The sequence below is a fragment of the Engraulis encrasicolus genome, chromosome 6, assembly GCF_034702125.1.
Source record: "Engraulis encrasicolus isolate BLACKSEA-1 chromosome 6, IST_EnEncr_1.0, whole genome shotgun sequence".
Classification (NCBI taxonomy): Eukaryota; Metazoa; Chordata; class Actinopteri; order Clupeiformes; family Engraulidae; genus Engraulis; species Engraulis encrasicolus.
In genome coordinates, this window is record NC_085862.1 from 1,462,136 (window position 1) to 1,474,117 (window position 11,982).

The 11,982-nt window shown below is 44.1% G+C and overlaps 1 protein-coding gene across 3 annotated transcripts in view; it reads right to left on the bottom strand.

Moving 5' to 3' along the window:
• The window catches only part of LOC134450585 (flavin-containing monooxygenase 5-like), a 58,259-nt gene that overhangs the window by 22,186 nt on the left and 24,091 nt on the right, over window positions 1-11,982 (bottom strand). The window lies entirely within an intron of this gene.

Sequence of the window (11,982 nt, forward strand, 5' to 3'; positions counted from 1 at the left end):
CATGGTGATGTGATGTGATGTGGCTAAATGGTGATGTAATGTGATGTGATGTGATGTGATGTGATGTGGCTACATGGTGATGTGATGTGGCTACATGGTGATGTGATGTGATGTGTTGTGGTGTGATGTGGCTACATGGTGATGTGATGTGATGTGATGTGATGTGGCTACATGGTGATGTGATGTGATGTGATGTGATGTGATGTGGCTACATGGTGATGTGATGTGATGTGGCTACATGGTGATGTGGCAACATGGTGATGTGATGTGATGTGATGTGATGTGGCTACATGGTGATGTGATGTGATGTGATGTGATGTGATGTGATGTGGCTACATGGTGATGTGATGTGATGTGATGTGATGTGATGTGATGTGGCTACATGGTGATGTGATGTGATGTGATGTGATGTGATGTGATGTGATGTGGTGTGGTGTGATGTGGCTACATGGTGATGTGATGTGATGTGATGTGGCTACATGGTGATGTGATGTGGCTACATGTTGATGTGATGTGATGTGATGTGATGTGATGTGGCTACATGGTGATGTAATGTGATGTGATGTGATGTGATGTGGCTACATGGTGATGTGATGTGATGTGGTTACATGGTGATGTAATGTGATGTGATGTGATGTGATGTGGCTACATGGTGATGTAATGTGATGTGATGTGATGTGGCTACATGGTGATGTGATGTGATGTGATGTGGCTACATGGTGATGTGATGTGGCTACATGGTGATGTGATGTGATGTGATGTGGCTATATGGTGATGTGATGTGATGTGATGTGATGTGATGTGGCTACATGGTGATGTGGCTACATGGTGGTGTGATGTGATGTGATGTGATGTGATGTGATGTGATGTGATGTGGCTACATGGTGATGTGATGTGATGTGATGTGATGTGGCTACATGGTGATGTGATGTGATGTGATGTGATGTGATGTGATGTGGCTACATGGTGATGTGATGTGGCTACATGGTGATGTGATGTGATGTGGCTACATGGTGATGTGATGTGATGTGATGTGATGTGGCTACATGGTGATGTGATGTGATGTGATGTGATGTGGCTACATGGTGATGTGATGTGATGTGATGTGGCTATATGGTGATGTGATGTGATGTGGTGTGATGTGATGTGATGTGATGTGATGTGGTGTGGCTACATGGTGATGTGATGTGATGTGGCTACATGGTGATGTGATGTGATGTGATGTGATGTGGCTACATGGTGATGTGATGTGATGTGGCTACATGGTGATGTGATGTGATGTGATGTGATGTGATGTGATGCGATGTGGCTACATGGTGATGTGATGTGATGTGGCTACATGGTGATGTGATGTGATGTGATGTGATGTGATGTGGCTACATGGTGATGTGATGTGATGTGATGTGATGTGATGTGGCTACATGGTGATGTGATGTGATGTGATGTGATGTGATGTGGCTACATGGTGATGTGATGTGATGTGATGTGATGTGATGTGATGTGGCTACATGGTGATGTGATGTGATGTGATGTGATGTGATGTGATGTGGCTACATGGTGATGTGATGTGATGTGATGTGGCTACATGGTGATGTGGCTACATGGTGATGTGGCTACATGGTGATGTGATGTGATGTGATGTGATGTGATGTGATGTGGCTACATGGTGATGTGATGTGATGTGATGTGATGTGGCTACATGGTGATGTGATGTGATGTGTCGTGATGTGATGTGATGTGGCTATATGGTGATGTGATGTGATGTGATGTGGCTACATGGTGATGTGATGTGGCTACATGGTGATGTGATGTGATGTGATGTGATGTGGCTACATGGTGATGTGATGTGATGTGATGTGATGTGATGTGGCTACATGGTGATGTGATGTGATGTGATGTGGCTACATGGTGATGTGATGTGATGTGATGTGATGTGGCTACATGGTGATGTGATGTGATGTGGCTAAATGGTGATGTAATGTGATGTGATGTGATGTGATGTGATGTGGCTACATGGTGATGTGATGTGGCTACATGGTGATGTGATGTGATGTGATGTGATGTGATGTGGCTACATGGTGATGTGATGTGATGTGATGTGATGTGGCTACATGGTGATGTGATGTGATGTGATGTGATGTGATGTGATGTGGCTACATGGTGATGTGATGTGATGTGGCTAAATGGTGATGTGATGTGGCTACATGGTGATGTGATGTGATGTGATGTGATGTGGCTACATGGTGATGTGATGTGATGTGATGTGATGTGATGTGGCTACATGGTGATGTGATGTGATGTGGCTACATGGTGATGTGATGTGGCTACATGGTGATGTGATGTGATGTGATGTGATGTGATGTGATGTGATGTGGTGTGGTGTGGTGTGGTGTGGCGTCATGGTGATGTGATGTGATGTGATGTGGCTACATGGTGATGTGATGTGGCTACATGGTGATGTAATGTGATGTGATGTGATGTGATGTGGCTACATGGTGATGTAATGTGATGTGATGTGATGTGGCTACATGGTGATGTGATGTGGCTACATGGTGATGTAATGTGATGTGATGTGATGTGGCTACATGGTGATGTGGTGATGTGATGTGATGTGGCTACATGGTGATGTGGTGTGATGTGATGTGATGTGATGTGATGTGGTGTGGCTACATGGTGATGTGATGTGATGTGATGTGGCTATATGGTGATGTGATGTGATGTGATGTGATGTGATGTGATGTGGTGTGATGTGATGTGATGTGGCTACATGGTGATGTGATGTGATTTGATGTGATATGATGTGATGTGATGTGGCTACATGGTGATGTGATGTGATGTGATGCGATGTGGCTACATGGTGATGTGATGTGATGTGATGTGTAGTGTTGTGATGTGGCTACATGGTGTTGTGGTGTGATGTGGCTACATGGTGATGTGATGTGATGTGATGTGATGTGATGTGGCTACATGGTGATGTGATGTGATGTGGCTACATGGTGATGTGATGCTATGTGATGCGATGCGATGTGGCTACATGGTGATGTGATGTGATGTGATGTGATGTGCCTACATGGTGATGTGATGTGATGTGATGTGGCTACATGGTGATGTGATGTGATGTGGCTACATGGTGATGTGATGTGATGTGATGTGATGTGGCTACATGGTGATGTGATGTGGCTACATGGTGATGTGATGTGGCTACATGGTGATGTGATGTGATGTGATGTGATGTGATGCGATGTGGCTACATGGTGATGTGATGTGATGTGGCTACATGGTGATGTGATGTGATGTGATGTGATGTGGCTACATGGTGATGTGATGTGATGTGGCTACATGGTGATGTGATGTGATGTGATGTGATGTGATGTGGCTACATGGTGATGTGATGTGATGTGGTGTGATGTGATGTGGCTACATGGTGATGTGATGTGATGTGATGTGATGTGATGTGGCTACATGGTGATGTGATGTGATGTGATGTGATGTGATGTGATGTGGCTACATGGTGATGTGATGTGATGTGATGTGATGTGATGTGGCTACATGGTGATGTGATGTGATGTGATGTGATGTGATGTGGTTACATGGTGATGTGGCTACATGGTGATGTGATGTGATGCTATGTGATGCGATGCGATGTGGCTACATGGTGATGTGATGTGATGTGATGTGATGTGCCTACATGGTGATGTGATGTGATGTGGCTACATGGTGATGTGATGTGATGTGATGTGATGTGGCTACATGGTGATGTGATGTGATGTGATGTGATGTGGCTATATGGTGATGTGATGTGATGTGATGTGGCTACATGGTGATGTGATGTGGCTACATGGTGATGTGATGTGATGTGATGTGGCTACATGGTGATGTGATGTGATGTGATGTGATGTGATGTGGCTACATGGTGATGTGGCTACATGGTGATGTGATGTGATTTGATGTGATATGATGTGATGTGATGTGATGTGGCTACATGGTGATGTGATGTGATGTGTTGTGATGTGGTTACATGGTGATGTGATGTGATGTGATGTGTAGTGTTGTGATGTGGCTACATGGTGATCTGATGTGATGTGGCTACATGGTGATGTGATGTGATGTGATGTGATGTGATGTGGCTACATGGTGATGTGATGTGATGTGATGTGGCTACATGGTGATGTGATGTGATGTGATGTGATGTGGCTACATGGTGATGTGATGTGATGTGATGTGATGTGATGTGATGTGATGTGGCTACATGGTGATGTGATGTGATGTGATGTGATGTGATGTGATGTGGCTACATGGTGATGTGATGTGGCTACATGGTGATGTGATGTGGCTACATGGTGATGTGATGTGATGTGATGTGGCTACATGGTGATGTGATGTGATGTGATGTGGCTACATGGTGATGTGATGTGATGTGATGTGATGTGATGTGGCTACATGGTGATGTGATGTGGCTACATGGTGATGTGATGTGATGTGATGTGATGTGATGTGGCTACATGGTGATGTGATGTGATGTGATGTGATGTGATGTGATGTGATGTGGCTACATGGTGATGTGATGTGATGTGATGTGATGTGATGTGGCTACATGGTGATGTGATGTGATGTGATGTGATGTGGCTACATGGTGATGTGATGTGATGTGATGTGGCTACATGGTGATGTGATGTGATGTGATGTGGCTACATGGTGATGTGATGTGGCTACATGGTGATGTGATGTGATGTGATGTGGCTACATGGTGATGTGATGTGATGTGTCGTGATGTGATGTGATGTGATGTGGCTACATGGTGATGTGGCTACATGGTGATGTGATGTGATGATGTGTGATGTGATGTGATGTGATGTGAAGTGGCTACATGGTGATGTGATGTGATGTGATGGGGCTACATGGTGATGTGATGTGATGTGATGTGATGTGTAGTGTTGTGATGTGGCTACATGGTGATCTGATGTGATGTGGCTACATGGTGATGTAATGTGATGTGATGTGATGTGATGTGGCTACATGGTGATGTGATGTGATGTGGCTACATGGTGATGTGATGTGATGTGATGTGGCTACATGGTGATGTGATGTGATGTGATGAGATGGCTACATGGTGATGTGATGTGATGTGATGTGGCTACATGGTGATGTAATGTGATGTGNTGTGATGTGATGTGATGTGGCTACATGGTGATGTGATGTGGCTACATGGTGATGTGATGTGGCTACATGGTGATGTGATGTGATGTGATGTGATGTGGCTACATGGTGATGTGATGTGGCTACATGGTGATGTGATGTGATGTGATGTGATGTGATGTGATGTGGCTACATGGTGATGTGATGTGATGTGGCTACATGGTGATGTGATGTGATGTGATGTGATGTGGCTACATGGTGATGTGATGTGATGTGATGTGATGTGATGTGATGTGATGTGGCTACATGGTGATGTGATGTGATGTGATGTGATGTGATGTGGCTACATGGTGATGTGATGTGATGTGATGTGATGTGATGTGATGTGATGTGGCTACATGGTGATGTGATGTGATGTGATGTGATGTGATGTGGCTACATGGTGATGTGATGTGATGTGATGTGATGTGGCTACATGGTGATGTGGCAACATGGTGATGTGATGTGATGTGATGTGATGTGATGTGATGTGGCTACATGGTGATGTGATGTGATGTGATGTGATGTGGCTACATGGTGATGTGATGTGATGTGGCTACATGGTGATGTGATGTGATGTGATGTGGCTACATGGTGATGTGATGTGATGTGATGTGATGTGGCTACATGGTGATGTGATGTGATGTGGCTACATGGTGATGTGATGTGGCTACATGGTGATGTGATGTGATGTGTTGTGGTGTGATGTGGCTACATGGTGATGTGATGTGATGTGATGTGGCTACATGGTGATGTGATGTGATGTGATGTGATGTGGCTACATGGTGATGTGATGTGATGTGGTGTGGTGTGATGTGTAGTGTTGTGATGTGGCTACATGGTGATGTGATGTGATGTGATGTGGTTACATGGTGATGTAATGTGATGTGATGTGATGTGATGTGGCTACATGGTGATGTGATGTGGCTACATGGTGATGTGATGTGGCTACATGGTGATGTGATGTGGCTACATGGTGATGTGATGTGATGTAATATGTAGTGTTGTGATGTGATGTGATGTGATGTGTTGTGGTGTGATGTGGCTACATGGTGATGTGATGTGATGTGATGTGATGTGATGTGATGTGATGTGGCTACATGGTGATGTGATGTGATGTGATGTGGCTACATGGTGATGTGATGTGATGTGATGTGATGTGATGTGATGTGGCTACATGGTGATGTGATGTGATGTGGCTACATGGTGATGTGATGTGATGTGATGTGGCTACATGGTGATGTGATGTGATGTGATGTGATGTGATGTGGCTACATGGTGATGTGATGTGGCTACATGGTGATGTGATGTGATGTGATGTGATGTGGCTACATGGTGGTGTGATGTGATGTGATGTGGCTACATGTTGATGTGATGTGATGTGATGTGATGTGATGTGGCTACATGGTGATGTGATGTGATGTGATGTGATGTGATGTGGCTACATGGTGATGTGATGTGATGTGATGTGGCTACATGGTGATGTGATGTGATGTGATGTGATGTGATGTGATGTGGCTACATGGTGATGTGATGTGGCTACATGGTGATGTGATGTGGCTACATGGTGATGTGATGTGATGTGATGTGATGTGATGTGGCTACATGGTGATGTGATGTGATGTGATGTGGCTACATGGTGATGTGATGTGATGTGTCGTGATGTGATGTGATGTGGCTACATGGTGATGTGATGTGATGTGGCTACATGGTGATGTGATGTGGCTACATGGTGATGTGATGTGATGTGATGTGATGTGATGTGATGTGGCTATATGGTGATGTGATGTGATGTGATGTGGCTACATGGTGATGTGATGTGATGTGATGTGGCTACATGGTGATGTGATGTGATGTGGCTACATGGTGATGTGATGTGATGTGATGTGATGTGGCTACATGGTGATGTGATGTGATGTGATGTGGCTACATGGTGATGTGATGTGATGTGATGTGATGTGATGTGATGTGGCTACATGGTGATGTGATGTGATGTGGCTACATGGTGATGTGATGTGATGTGGCTACATGGTGATGTGATGTGATGTGATGTGATGTGATGTGATGTGGCTACATGGTGATGTGATGTGTTGTGGTGTGATGTGGCTACATGGTGATGTGATGTGATGTGATGTGATGTGATGTGGCTACATGGTGATGTGATGTGATGTGATGTGATGTGATGTGATGTGATGTGATGTGGCTACATGGTGATGTGATGTGGCTACATGTTGATGTGATGTGATGTGTCGTGATGTGATGTGATGTGGCTATATGGTGATGTGATGTGATGTGATGTGGCTACATGGTGATGTGATGTGGCTACATGGTGATGTGATGTGATGTGATGTGATGTGATGTGATGTGATGTGGCTACATGGTGATGTGATGTGATGTGATGTGGCTATATGGTGATGTGATGTGATGTGATGTGGTGTGATGTGATGTGATGTCATGTGGCTACATGGTGATGTGATGTGATGTGATGTGATGTGATGTGGCTACATGGTGATGTGATGTGATGTGGCTACATGGTGATGTGATGTGATGTGATGTGATGTGATGTGATGTGATGTGGTGTGGTGTGATGTGGCTACATGGTGATGTGATGTGATGTGGCTACATGGTGATGTGATGTGATGTGGTGTGGTGTGATGTGATGTGGCTACATGGTGATGTGATGTGATGTGTTGTGGTGTGATGTGGCTACATGGTGATGTGATGTGATGTGATGTGATGTGATGTGGCTACATGGTGATGTGATGTGGCTACATGGTGATGTGATGTGATGTGATGTGATGTGATGTGGCTACATGGTGATGTGATGTGATGTGATGTGGCTACATGGTGATGTGATGTGATGTGATGTGGCTACATGGTGATGTGATGTGATGTGTCGTGATGTGATGTGATGTGGCTACATGGTGATGTGATGTGATGTGATGTGATGTGGCTACATGGTGATGTGATGTGATGTGATGTGGCTACATGGTGATGTGATGTGGCTACATGGTGATGTGATGTGATGTGATGTGATGTGATGTGGCTACATGGTGATGTGATGTGGCTACATGGTGATGTGATGTGATGTGGTTACATGGTGATGTAATGTGATGTGATGTAATATGTAGTGTTGTGATGTGATGTGATGTGATGTGTAGTGCTGTGATGTGGCTACATGGTGATGTGATGTGATGTGATTTGATGTGATATGATGTGATGTGGCTACATGGTGATGTGATGTGATGTGTTGTGATGTGGTTACATGGTGATGTGATGTGATGTGATGTGTAGTGTTGTGATGTGGCTATATGGTGATCTGATGTGATGTGGCTACATGGTGATGTGATGTGATGTGGCTATATGGTGATGTGATGTGATGTGATGTGGCTACATGGTGATGTGATGTGGCTACATGGTGATGTGATGTGATGTGATGTGATGTGATGTGGCTACATGGTGATGTGATGTGATGTGATGTGATGTGATGTGATGTGATGTGGCTACATGGTGATGTGATGTGATGTGATGTGATGTGGCTACATGGTGATGTGATGTGATGTGATGTGATGTGATGTGGCTACATGGTGATGTGATGTGGCTACATGGTGATGTGATGTGATGTGATGTGGCTACATGGTGATGTGATGTGATGTGATGTGATGTGATGTGATGTGGCTACATGGTGATGTGATGTGATGTGATGTGGCTATATGGTGGTGTGATGTGATGTGGTGTGATGTGATGTGATGTGATGTGATGTGGTGTGGCTACATGGTGATGTGATGTGATGTGATGTGATGTGAAGTGGCTACATGGTGATGTGATGTGATGTGATGTGGCTACATGGTGATGTGATGTGATGTGTCGTGATGTGATGTGGCTAAATGGTGATGTGATGTGATGTGGCTACATGGTGATGTGATGTGGCTACATGGTGATGTGATGTGATGTGATGTGATGTGGCTACATGGTGATGTGATGTGATGTGATGTGATGTGATGTGATGTGGCTACATGGTGATGTGATGTGATGTGGCTACATGGTGATGTGATGTGATGTGGCTACATGGTGATGTGATGTGATGTGGTGTGGTGTGATGTGATGTGATGTGGCTACATGGTGATGTGATGTGATGTGATGTGGCTACATGGTGATGTGATGTGATGTGGCTACATGGTGATGTGATGTGATGTGATGTGATGTGATGTGGCTACATGGTGATGTGATGTGATGTGATGTGGCTACATGGTGATGTGATGTGATGTGGCTACATGGTGATGTGATGTGATGTGATGTGATGTGGCTACATGGTGATGTGGTGTGATGTGATGTGATGTGGCTACATGGTGATGTGATGTGATGTGATGTGATGTGGCTACATGGTGATGTGATGTGGCTACATGGTGATGTGATGTGATGTGATGTGGCTATATGGTGATGTGATGTGATGTGATGTGATGTGATGTGATGTGGTGTGATGTGATGTGATGTGGCTACATGGTGATGTGATGTGATTTGATGTGATATGATGTGATGTGATGTCTTGTGATGTGATGTGATGTGATGTGATGTGGTTACATGGTGATGTGATGTGATGTGATGTGTAGTGTTGTGATGTGGCTACATGGTGATCTGATGTGATGTGGCTACATGGTGATGTGATGTGATGTGATGTGATGTGGCTACATGGTGATGTGATGTGATGTGATGTGATGTGGCTACATGGTGATGTGATGTGATGTGATGTGGCTACATGGGGATGTGATGTGATGTGATGTGATGGCTACATGGTGATGTGATGTGATGTGATGTGATGTGGTGTGATGTGATGTGATGTGGCTACATGGTGATGTGATGTGATGTGGCTACATGGTGATGTGGCAACATGGTGATGTGATGTGATGTGATGTGATGTGATGTGGCTACATGGTGATGCGATGTGGCTACATGGTGATGTGATGTGATGTGGTGTGATGTGATGTGATGTGATGTGGCTACATGGTGATGTGATGTGATGTGATGTGATGTGGCTACATGGTGATGTGATGTGATGTGATGTGATGTGATGTGATGTGGCTACATGGTGATGTGATGTGATGTGATGTGATGTGATGTGATGTGGCTACATGGTGATGTGATGTGATGTGATGTGATGTGATGTGATGTGGCTATATGGTGATGTGATGTGATGTGATGTGGCTACATGGTGATGTGGCTACATGGTGATGTGATGTGATGTGATGTGGCTACATGGTGATGTGGCTACATGGTGATGTGATGCGATGTGGCTACATGGTGATGTGATGTGATGTGATGTGGTGTGATGTGATGTGATGTGATGTGATGTGGCTACATGGTGATGTGATGTGATGTGATGTGATGTGATGTGATGTGATGCGATGTGGCTACATGGTGATGTGATGTGATGTGGTGTGATGTGATGTGATGTGATGTGGCTACATGGTGATGTGATGTGATGTGATGTGATGTGATGTGATGTGATGTGGCTACATGGTGATGTGATGTGGCTACATGTTGATGTGATGTGATGTGATGTGGCTACATGTTGATGTGATGTGATGTGATGTGATGTGGTGTGGTGTGATGTGGCTACATGGTGATGTGATGTGATGTGATGTGATGTGATGTGATGTGATGTGATGTGCCACAAGCACAAGTGGAGGAGGCAAGGTCACATATTGTAACGCACTCCATATCCCTACTACCTGCTACTACTGGAGGAGACAAGCACACGTGGAGGAGGCAAGGTTGCATATTGGAACGCACCCATGGTAATGCTATGTGATGTAACTGCATGGCTGTATCACTGCCGCTCAATACGAGGCCTTTTCAAAGACTTATGAAGGAAAAGGCAGATAAGGGATGTCAGTACTGTCGTCACAGTATTATTCATTAAAACAGGGGAGGGATTAATGAAGAGGCAACAGGTGAATTATAAAATAAGTAGGACAAAAAATGCAAAACTATGATAAAAAAGTCTTCCAGGTTTCACCTTGCCTTGACCTTTCTGTGGATGTTGCATAACAGCCAGATCTGATACTGATACACTGATACTGATCCTGATCTCTGGCTTCATATTGTGCCTCTATTCTTTCATTAGCAAATGAAAGGGGACACATATAACTTCACGTATTTTATTCAGGTTACTCCTTGCTCTGGTTGACACGGATCTGTTTCCTAACTGATTAAAACTGGTTTGGCTTGAGGAAAACCTGGAGATGTGATAACATTTTCTCAAGAGTGATAGGATTTTCAAACACAAGTTTCCACATGCCTTGATATCAGGGTTTTGTGTCTGGCCCTGCTTTTGTTATACAGTAAAAGAGTTGTTTCTTTATATTGGCAAAGCTGCAAATCTGTCTTATACATTACACACAACACAGGACACCACTATGGCTTTCAACAATCTGGAAAAGAGTTCTGGTTTCATTTCAAGAGGGAAATGTGTAAATATTTTTCTTTCCATTTCCACAGGTTTTGTTTATGTTTGTCAGCTTTTAGTGAGGAGTTTAGTGTGATCCGTCTAATGCAATAGAGTGAAAAATGTAACAAGCGTAATGTGTGCAATGTCCTTGTGTCTTCTTCTGTATTTAGGTATGTATGCATGTATGCTACTTGACACCTTAATTTCCCTCGGGATCAATAAATGATACTCTACTCTACAAGTGACAGCACTCATGAATGATAGTCATTTTTGTGCAATTTACAAAATGGACTGCAGGGGGCAACATTGGCATGGCGTTTACAGGGCAACAGCAAAAACATTTCAGATGTGCAATGTAT